We start from the raw sequence: 8,332 nt of genomic DNA, 5'->3' as shown, positions 1-8,332 counted from the left end.
AATGTTTTTAAACTGAAAGAGGGTAAATTTAGACTAGATGCAAGGAAGAAATTCTACTGCATTAGGGTGGTGAGACACTGGAACAGGTTGCCCAGAGAAGTTGTGGATGCCCCATTCCTGGAACCTTTTTTTTTTTTCTTTCATTAAAGAAATTATTTCATTTCATTGCTCTTCATGAGTATTTTTTAGCATTAGCAGCTATTTTTCCTTTCCAAGACTAACCTTACTGAAAGTCATCACATCCATTCTTTGCTGTCATTCCATTAGGCTTAACTGTCACACTGTTAGTGTCCCCTCACAAGAAAGTCTTTCTACTGATAAATTCAGTAGAGACTCACTGTATTTACTACTTTTTTATTTACATCTTTCTTGGCAGCAAATGACTAGAAACATACATTGTAGAGGATATACCCCAAACCTAAATTTAAAAAAAAAAAAAAAAAAAGGAAGTTGGAGTGGAGCTTCCTGATTCTATCATAGATCCTACTCTAAGCCATCTTTTGGAGGGGCCTATCTATCAGCTATGTTTAGTACTGTGACTATAACTGAACAACATGACTATTCCAACCAAGGACTCTCTATTGCCTTGCAATGTAGTTAAATACTCTTCCATTTTGATAATTCACCTTATATGCCCAAAGACTGTATTTGTCTTTTATACAGTTATATCTTCCTGTTTCTCTGTAGTCATGCAGTGGTCAACTGGATTACTAGACATATTATTATGTCCAGATCTTTCTTCACCAGGTTATTATCTCATAAATCCTTGCTCCATGATTGAATTCTTGTTAATTCCTAGAAATATGACTTTTTACTTGTTATTACTAACAATAATTCACTTCTCTTTTTCCTACCTGTGAGAGCATCCATCTCCTCCTGGATAATATACCAGGCTCTTCTATACTAGCAATTCCTTAAAGCTTTTTTTTTTTTTTTTTTAACAAATGTCATTAAATCACTGTTATGCCAAGTGTACTAATGAAAAATTATTAGATGAAATGAAAAATCACTCAATAAAGCTGTGACAATATAGTGAAACTGCTACAAAAAGCATTATTTTGAACAATGCAACACCATGCTTTCACTTGTATAACAAAGAAGGTTACCATGCAGTTACACCAGTTACGTTACTGATATAGTCACCAGGTCTAGCTATAGAGTTGAGAGGCTAGACATAGTGGTATAAACATATTCTGTGGTATTTCTGAAATTTCTGTAAAGTGATTTTCATACCAGAGGAACTACTATCTATATAAGAGTATACTCATCACCATATAAATGGAGACAGAGATCGAGTGTTTCTATTTAAAATAATGGCATTCCTCAAGCTAATGTTTAATTAATAAATAGTAAAACACATTCATTTTGTGTTATAGGTGAAATAACTCACATTAAATTAATAAACTGACTGTTGTTAGTCTGTGAAGACAATTATCTACAAGATTTAACAGATTTTTATTTATGTATCTTTATGCAGAGCATTACTGTTCTGTAAGACTGATTTCTTCTTTCCCCCAGCCTTGCTCCCCTCCCTCAGTTCCTGAAAATTAATAATTTCTAGACCAGCAGCTGTAACTTCTGCCATACTTAAAAAGTAAGCAAATGACGACACGAGAGCACAATAATGTACATGGCTAGTAAAGAATAGCAGTTTGGAACTTACTCTTTGCTGTAGGCTTTTCCAAAAACTGTATGTCACAGTGTGATTTCTCAATTAAATCCTCTGGGAACGTACTGCCAGATATCCTGCTCCTTAAGCAGAACACACACCGAGATCTGTAGCCAAGGCACCTGAAACACGAAAGCACTTTATTCATCCCCATCCTGGGCAATCCCGAAGGAAGCACTTATAATTGTATCTGGAATACCAATGGTTACCTGACTTTTAGCCTAAACAGGAGGTACAGTGCAAAAGTCTCATGCTAGTTTATTATATTGGAAGTACTTATAAGTGCTTTTTAACCTAAACATCTGAATAATATCAAAGATCTTTATTAAGTAGCTGGAACAGCTCTTTTTATTTTTATTTTTTATTTTTTGGCAGCTATGGACTTGCATTATTATATTTTTAAGCTCCCTCCCTCCCCTGCCTTAGCTTTCTAACATGTCAGGCTCATTGTTACAGACAAGCTGGGGAAGGAGCCAAGCCTTGGAGAGGAGAGGAAAGCGAAGTGGAGTGTAAACAATGTGCCTGTCGCAGCTACTTGATCTTGCTTTATAAGGCTGGTGGCTTTCTTTGAAGATCATTCTACCTGCCATAGCTTATTGTTCTTACCCATGATTTGTATTAAGTGTAACATTCTTTTACTTTCTCTTGCTGCGTCCCTGACATTTTTGTACTACTTAATAATGCAGCAATTTCAGCAAGAGAAATCACAGGTTGGGTGAGGGACTCCTGTCTTTCTCACAATAATCCCTCTGTGACACACAAAACATGGTCATATGTCATTTTCCCAGGGAAGCAGGGTTGTTTTTGTGTGTCTGTGTGCGTGCGCTAGAAGCTATGCATGGAGTGACAAAAACATCATTAAAATGGCTTTTTTGCTACTCATGAAAGTTGTACACACTTCAGAACTTCCCATTCTACAAAAGGAATCCCGTGAATACTGATGAAAATGTATATACAGTGATAACATTGCAAATACAATAAAAAGTCTTTTAAACTATTTTTGGTTGGTTGGTTGATTTTTAGCATTTATAAAGGTCTTTATCTTAGGCTGTCTGAACAAGCGTGCATACACAGTTCTGTTTCTCCAGAATTAGTTAAAAGACTATTATTTGCCATTCAAAAAGATCATTTAGATTGTTGTTATGTGTTATTTATCTCAAGTCGATACATTATCACAAAAGAATCACAGATTCTCAGAAGGGCTGAGGTTGGAAGGCACCTCTGGAAGTCATCTTGTCCAATGCCCCACTCAAGCAGGGCCACCTGCAGACAGTTGCCCAGAGCAATGCCCATGACCAGACCTCTTTTGAATACCTCCACGATGGGAGACTCCATAAACTGACCAAACGGATATTCCATACTCTATGACAACATGCTCAGAAATAAAACAGGAGGGAGTTCGCTGGGGGGGCTGCCATTGCTTGGGGACTAGCAGGGCATCAGTTCACTGGTTGTGAGCAATTGCATCACTTGTTTTTTTTCTTTTTCCTTTGGTTGTGGCTTGGGTTTTTTGTTGTTTTTGTTTGTTTGTTCGTTTGTTTTTCTTTCTTATTCACCTGTCTTTATCTCAACCCATGAGTTTTCTAACTTTTTCTCTTCTGATTCCTCCCCATCCAGCTAGGGAGGAGTGGGGGAGTAAACAAGCGGCTGTGTGGTGCTTAGCTGCCTACTAGGGTTAAACCACAACAGCTGCTTTTAGCAGCCTATAGAAGGCCTCATCCACTTGTTCTTCCTGGTCAGGTGGCCTACGGCAAACATCCCCTGCGGTGTCACACACAGCAATTTGCTCTTCAAACCTCACCCGTAAGATCTCAGTTGGCCCATCATCCATCCCCAGGCTGAAACCTGTGCCTTCCAGCTGCTCTCTCACAGAAAGGGCAACTCCACCTCCTCACCCTTCCCACTTGTACCTCCTGAAGAACCTGTATCCCTCCTTTGTAACATTTTAGTTGGGTGAGTGAAGCTGCTGCATCTCCATGATTGCAACAAGATCATAGCCTTGTAACAGCACGAACACCTCTAACTCACCACAAATATTATCCATACCATGTGCGTTAGTGTACAGGCACTTCAGAGAGGCACCCCAGCAAAGTGGGTTCCTTGAAAGGATTTGAGGGATTTCTCCACAATGGTGTCTCTTAGGCACTTCCTTGCTTACAATCAAGTGCTGGCGGTGACTCTGCTTAAGCCCCATTTTGTTGATTTTTTTGATCTTTCAGTCACACCACCCCTTGATTTTTGCTCAGCAACACTGTCTATTGCTGCCTCACAGAGCTGCTGGATAGCCTCTCCCTCCCTCATCATTCCTGGTTTAAAGCCGTCCTGATGAGGTCAGCCATCCTGTTGGACGACAAGAGGGGCGTTTTATTCCATTTTCTCCCATCACTGATGTTATTGAAGTGACCTGAGAATTGTTTCTTTCAACAGATATTCTAGAAAGTACTTTTATTATAACACAGCTTTTGATGTATGTGAGCCACCTCTCACATTTTTGGTAGGCTGCTGAAGACAAACATGAGTATCACTCATGATCGTATACAGAACTATTGAAATTCTGTGCAGCAGTGAGGATGGAACATGTGGCTAAAAGGGCAGGTCGTGTCTCATTCAAATTCTGCAATGAGAGACAGAAGTAAGACAGTGAGTGAAGTTCCATTTCTTTTAAGAGAGGGTTTCAGTTCTTAGAGTAGCATATAATACGTGACCAATAAGCAATTCTGGAAGAGACTGTTGCTATTTCTCACTGTTAACCAATACCTCCACTGCTGAAGCAGTTCTACTGCAGTAGACACATTTGCAAAACAACTAAGATTTGCACAAGGGCAGAAATTTGACAAGGTTTTACGAATGGCTTCTTATTTATATAAAAAAATGTGAAATAGTACTGTTTAAGTGTTGCCTCACTGAGCTTAGGAAGTTTTTTAATTTTCCATTTGATAATTGCCATGGTGCAGCTTTTTATTAATTTGTGAATTCACCTGTAAGTTGGGACAGTTTTTCCCTTTTTCAGTTGCCTGGAGCAGTCCTTAGTCTGGCTCCTCAGGATTCAGCACTTAGTTCTAACTATGATTCACATTCCATGCCACTCAATGTAATTTGAGTTTTTGGAGCTATTTTGTACCAGGTGGGTGACGAAACTAGCCTTATGCAGAGTTTTCCTCGCTATTTCAGCACTCCATTATGTGAACAGTTACCTGCAACATCACTGATAAACAACAGCAGTAGAACAGGCTAAAAAAAAAAAGGAGCCAACAGCAAATCTATCCCTTCAAACATATCATAACATAAAGTCTGACACTTTAATTTAGTATTGACAAAATTAAAAAAAATAAGCAAGACTGTATTGTATTAATTCCTAAAGCACTGTGCCTATGAAACATGAAATTGTAACGTAGCTAACCAAATTTATTGAAGTAATCATGATAAACAGAGCTATATATCTAAATTGTTCTCTTAACACATCTAAATATCTCCTTCATCATAAGCATGCAAAAATATGCATGCAAGAGTTATCACCTTCCTGCTAAGTCAGTCAGGATTCATTAGTTTTTAATCATAACCTTCATGTTTTTTAAAAGCAATACTGGAAAGCACACTAAAATTAAGTTATGCACCTACATTCTTTAGACTACCAAGAAATGCTAAACCTCTGGTTATAACTCTAATTCCTTTAAGGAACTTGAGACTTGATCCAACAACATTAACACACATAGATTTTGTTGATGCTGTTGTTTGTGCTGACTAATGCTAAGATACCACTGGTTTTTATTTATTTATTTTAAACTGGCTGTGAAGGCTTCAAGAGGCCTTTATAGTGACAGTCTATCGACAGTCTATAAAGAAGAGAAATTTTGGTGTAGTCTTACCTGGCCATTGAAAATAAACAAGTATATATTCAAAAGCTGAAGACTCATTTTAAAATGTCATCTGTAAATTAAGCCAGCTAACAAAATGTGTGCACACACATGTAAGTACATAAAGCAGCTGGCAATATTAAATCTTAATAATCAGACAAAAAAGATTTTTTAGGAAAAAATTTATTCAAACACAAAGATGGAGACAGATACTCCACAGAATATCACCAGCCAGGGCCTGAACTCAAGTGGGGCTCCTGGGCCACAGGCTGCTCAGGGCAATTAAGGCTCATTTGTCTGTTCAGTTTTCACCCAGAGCTGTGGATGCAGCTTAAGTGAACTGCTTGGCACTGAAGTCAGCCACTTCATGGGTATATTGTCATTCAGACCACAGTTCCATAGACATTTTATGCCATTGTAAAGTAGCTGTGCTGCTGGAAGTAGCTGTCTCATCCTTCTCCTGCCCTTGGCTTTTTTTTTTAATAAAAAAAAAAAAAAAGAAAAACGACACCATGTTCTCTCCTTACACCCAAATAGTTGCTCTGCTCAAATAAGCTGTTTTATGGATATACACCAAACTGGGTGGGGAAGTCCTCTGAGTTGAAACTAACAAGGACCTCATCCCCATAGAAGTTGTGTGGATAAAACACTCTTCTTCAGCAATTGATCATGAAAGCCCATTTGAGAACCTGCTAGATTATACTGCAGCGCTGACTCTCTGGATCTTGCACCAAACATAATATTCTATAATATTATGTTGCACATGACTGCCCATTAAAAGAATCCAATATATTAAATACATACATGGGTGGAATGGAGAACAGGTAGAATCAAGACTCTTATTTCCTAGATATGTATCTTTAATTCCCTTTTGCTCAGTTTACTTGCTGCTATGGACAACAGCATTAGATTACTCCAAGTGTATGGAAACTCAGTAAGTATACAGGCAATAACTTTAGCAGCTGATGAAAAATATATCTGCCCTTAGCTACTTTATAGTAGTATTTACGATGCTCAGTTAATATTGGCTAACAGTTTATAATATTCCAACCAAATTTACTACATATAATCAATCAGGAAGCAAAATGTGGAGTAGTTATCATGTATAATCCATCCCATATATGAAGTCTCTTTTGGTAATTGTGAAGTGAGGTAAAGAGCAAAGAACTGCCTCCTCCAGCTGCTCCCACCCAGGGGCATTCCTGCCTGGCTGCCGGGGCCCAGCCCGGTGCCCCATGTCTTGTCCAGGCTGGGGTACGTAGCTGCTGCTTTCCCCCTTGCAGGTTCAACCGGTAGCAAAGCTGAGCGCAGATCCTAGAGACACACAGGACACTGACATGGCTGGTCACACAGGCTGGCCCAACCAAGGGCTGCCTTCACCAGCACTTACACACGGGGCTTATTACGCATCTCTGCCTGGTAGCAACAGAAGCTCACCAGTGCAGGCACACACACAGCACTCTCTAGGTTCACTAGCACACAGCTCCCTCAGGTACTGCACAGTCCCTCCGTCCATCCAGCACCCCTGCCCGGACCCTGGGCCACTTACCCACCTCAAGAGTCAGGTACGCGCCAGCTCATCCAGCCTGAAGTCGGTTGCAGACACACAGCAGTCACACTCACCCCTTGTGCACACCACATTCACAGGTCCCCTGGACACACCATCACGGACCCACAACCTGCCTGATACCTAGGCCTGGATCCAAGGCCCCTGGTACTTGCCAGCTGGTCCAGGTTAAAGTTTACTAGTGAATATACACACGCACACCCCATGCACACCAGGCTGGGGAAGATGCAGACACTCGGTGCCCAGCAGCCAGTACCAGGCACACAAGCTGTGACCTGCAGCCATGCCCCAGCCACTGGCGTGGAGCCTGTGCCTACCTCACTCACGCCAGTCCCAGACTCACACACTGTTCCTGCCCTGGGGGTGGGGGCAGAGGATCCCACTCGCTCCAGGAGGTGATGCCAGGACCCCACTTGTGCCAGGCTGGGACACCACAGCCCGCAGGCCTACACCCCTAGCCTGACTCCAGGACCTGGCACTAAATCCACTCACACTGCCCCCAGCTGATATTTAATACTTCTGGGTCACATGTACACACACATAAGACCCCAGTCACACCAGTCCTCCCCACAGCAGCTGTTTAGGGAGCAAACACCACTCCTGCCCCAGTAACCAGGAGCAGAAGACCCCACTCACTCCAGGAGCTAGCACCACAGGCCGCAGGCCTACACACCGGCCCGACTCCAGCAGCTGGCACCAGCCTTCACTTACACCAGTCCCCCCAGTAGCACTCTGAGCACAATGTCTGTAGGATCCTTCCTAGATCCAGAGCGCTGTGGTCACCCCCAGCTAATCACACAAGGACCCCCACTTGCTCCAGGAGCTGGCACCACAGCTCACAGGCCTACACCCTCGGCCTAACCCCAGGAACTGGCACCAATTCTATTTGTACACACCCACATCTCAGCAGTGACTGGCAATGAAACCCCCTCAACCACTCCAGTAGCTTTTTTTATTATTATTATTTTATGAAGGGTAATCTGAGTAAACCCTGCAAAGTAAGTAAATCAATGGAAAACTGGTCCCCAAACATTTGTTTTTATTAACATATTGTATGTATTTCATGAAGGATGCTTTGTGCCTGTTACAAAACAGACAGAAAATGATGTGTGTTTTTTTTTTCTTTGAAATTTAAACTGGCTTAAGCTGCACTGGGCAGAATTTGCCAAATTGTTCTCCTTTAATATTGGGAATAAATACCATTACTCTTATAATGAGATAATGAGAGAAAACAACAGTGCA

General features: G+C 41.2%; 1 long non-coding RNA gene across 2 annotated transcripts; it reads right to left on the bottom strand.

The window, feature by feature from the left end:
• Positions 1 to 1,668: 1,668 nt before the first annotated feature.
• LOC121078704 lies at positions 1,669 to 7,973 on the bottom strand. 2 transcript variants are annotated; one of them, XR_005824700.1, is made up of 3 exons: positions 7,802 to 7,973; positions 3,716 to 4,283; positions 1,669 to 1,791 (listed from the first exon to the last, which is right to left on the bottom strand). It is a non-coding gene; the product is annotated as an uncharacterized LOC121078704 (long non-coding RNA). The 2 variants fall into 2 exon arrangements; XR_005824701.1 differs by having other exon boundaries at positions 4,157 to 4,283.
• Between the last annotated feature and the right edge of the window lie 359 nt (positions 7,974 to 8,332).

The sequence above is a fragment of the Cygnus olor genome, chromosome 15, assembly GCF_009769625.2.
Source record: "Cygnus olor isolate bCygOlo1 chromosome 15, bCygOlo1.pri.v2, whole genome shotgun sequence".
Taxonomy (NCBI): Eukaryota; Metazoa; Chordata; class Aves; order Anseriformes; family Anatidae; genus Cygnus; species Cygnus olor.
The sequence above is the reverse complement of the archived record's forward strand: the minus strand, read 5'-3'. Positions and strand labels throughout refer to the sequence as shown.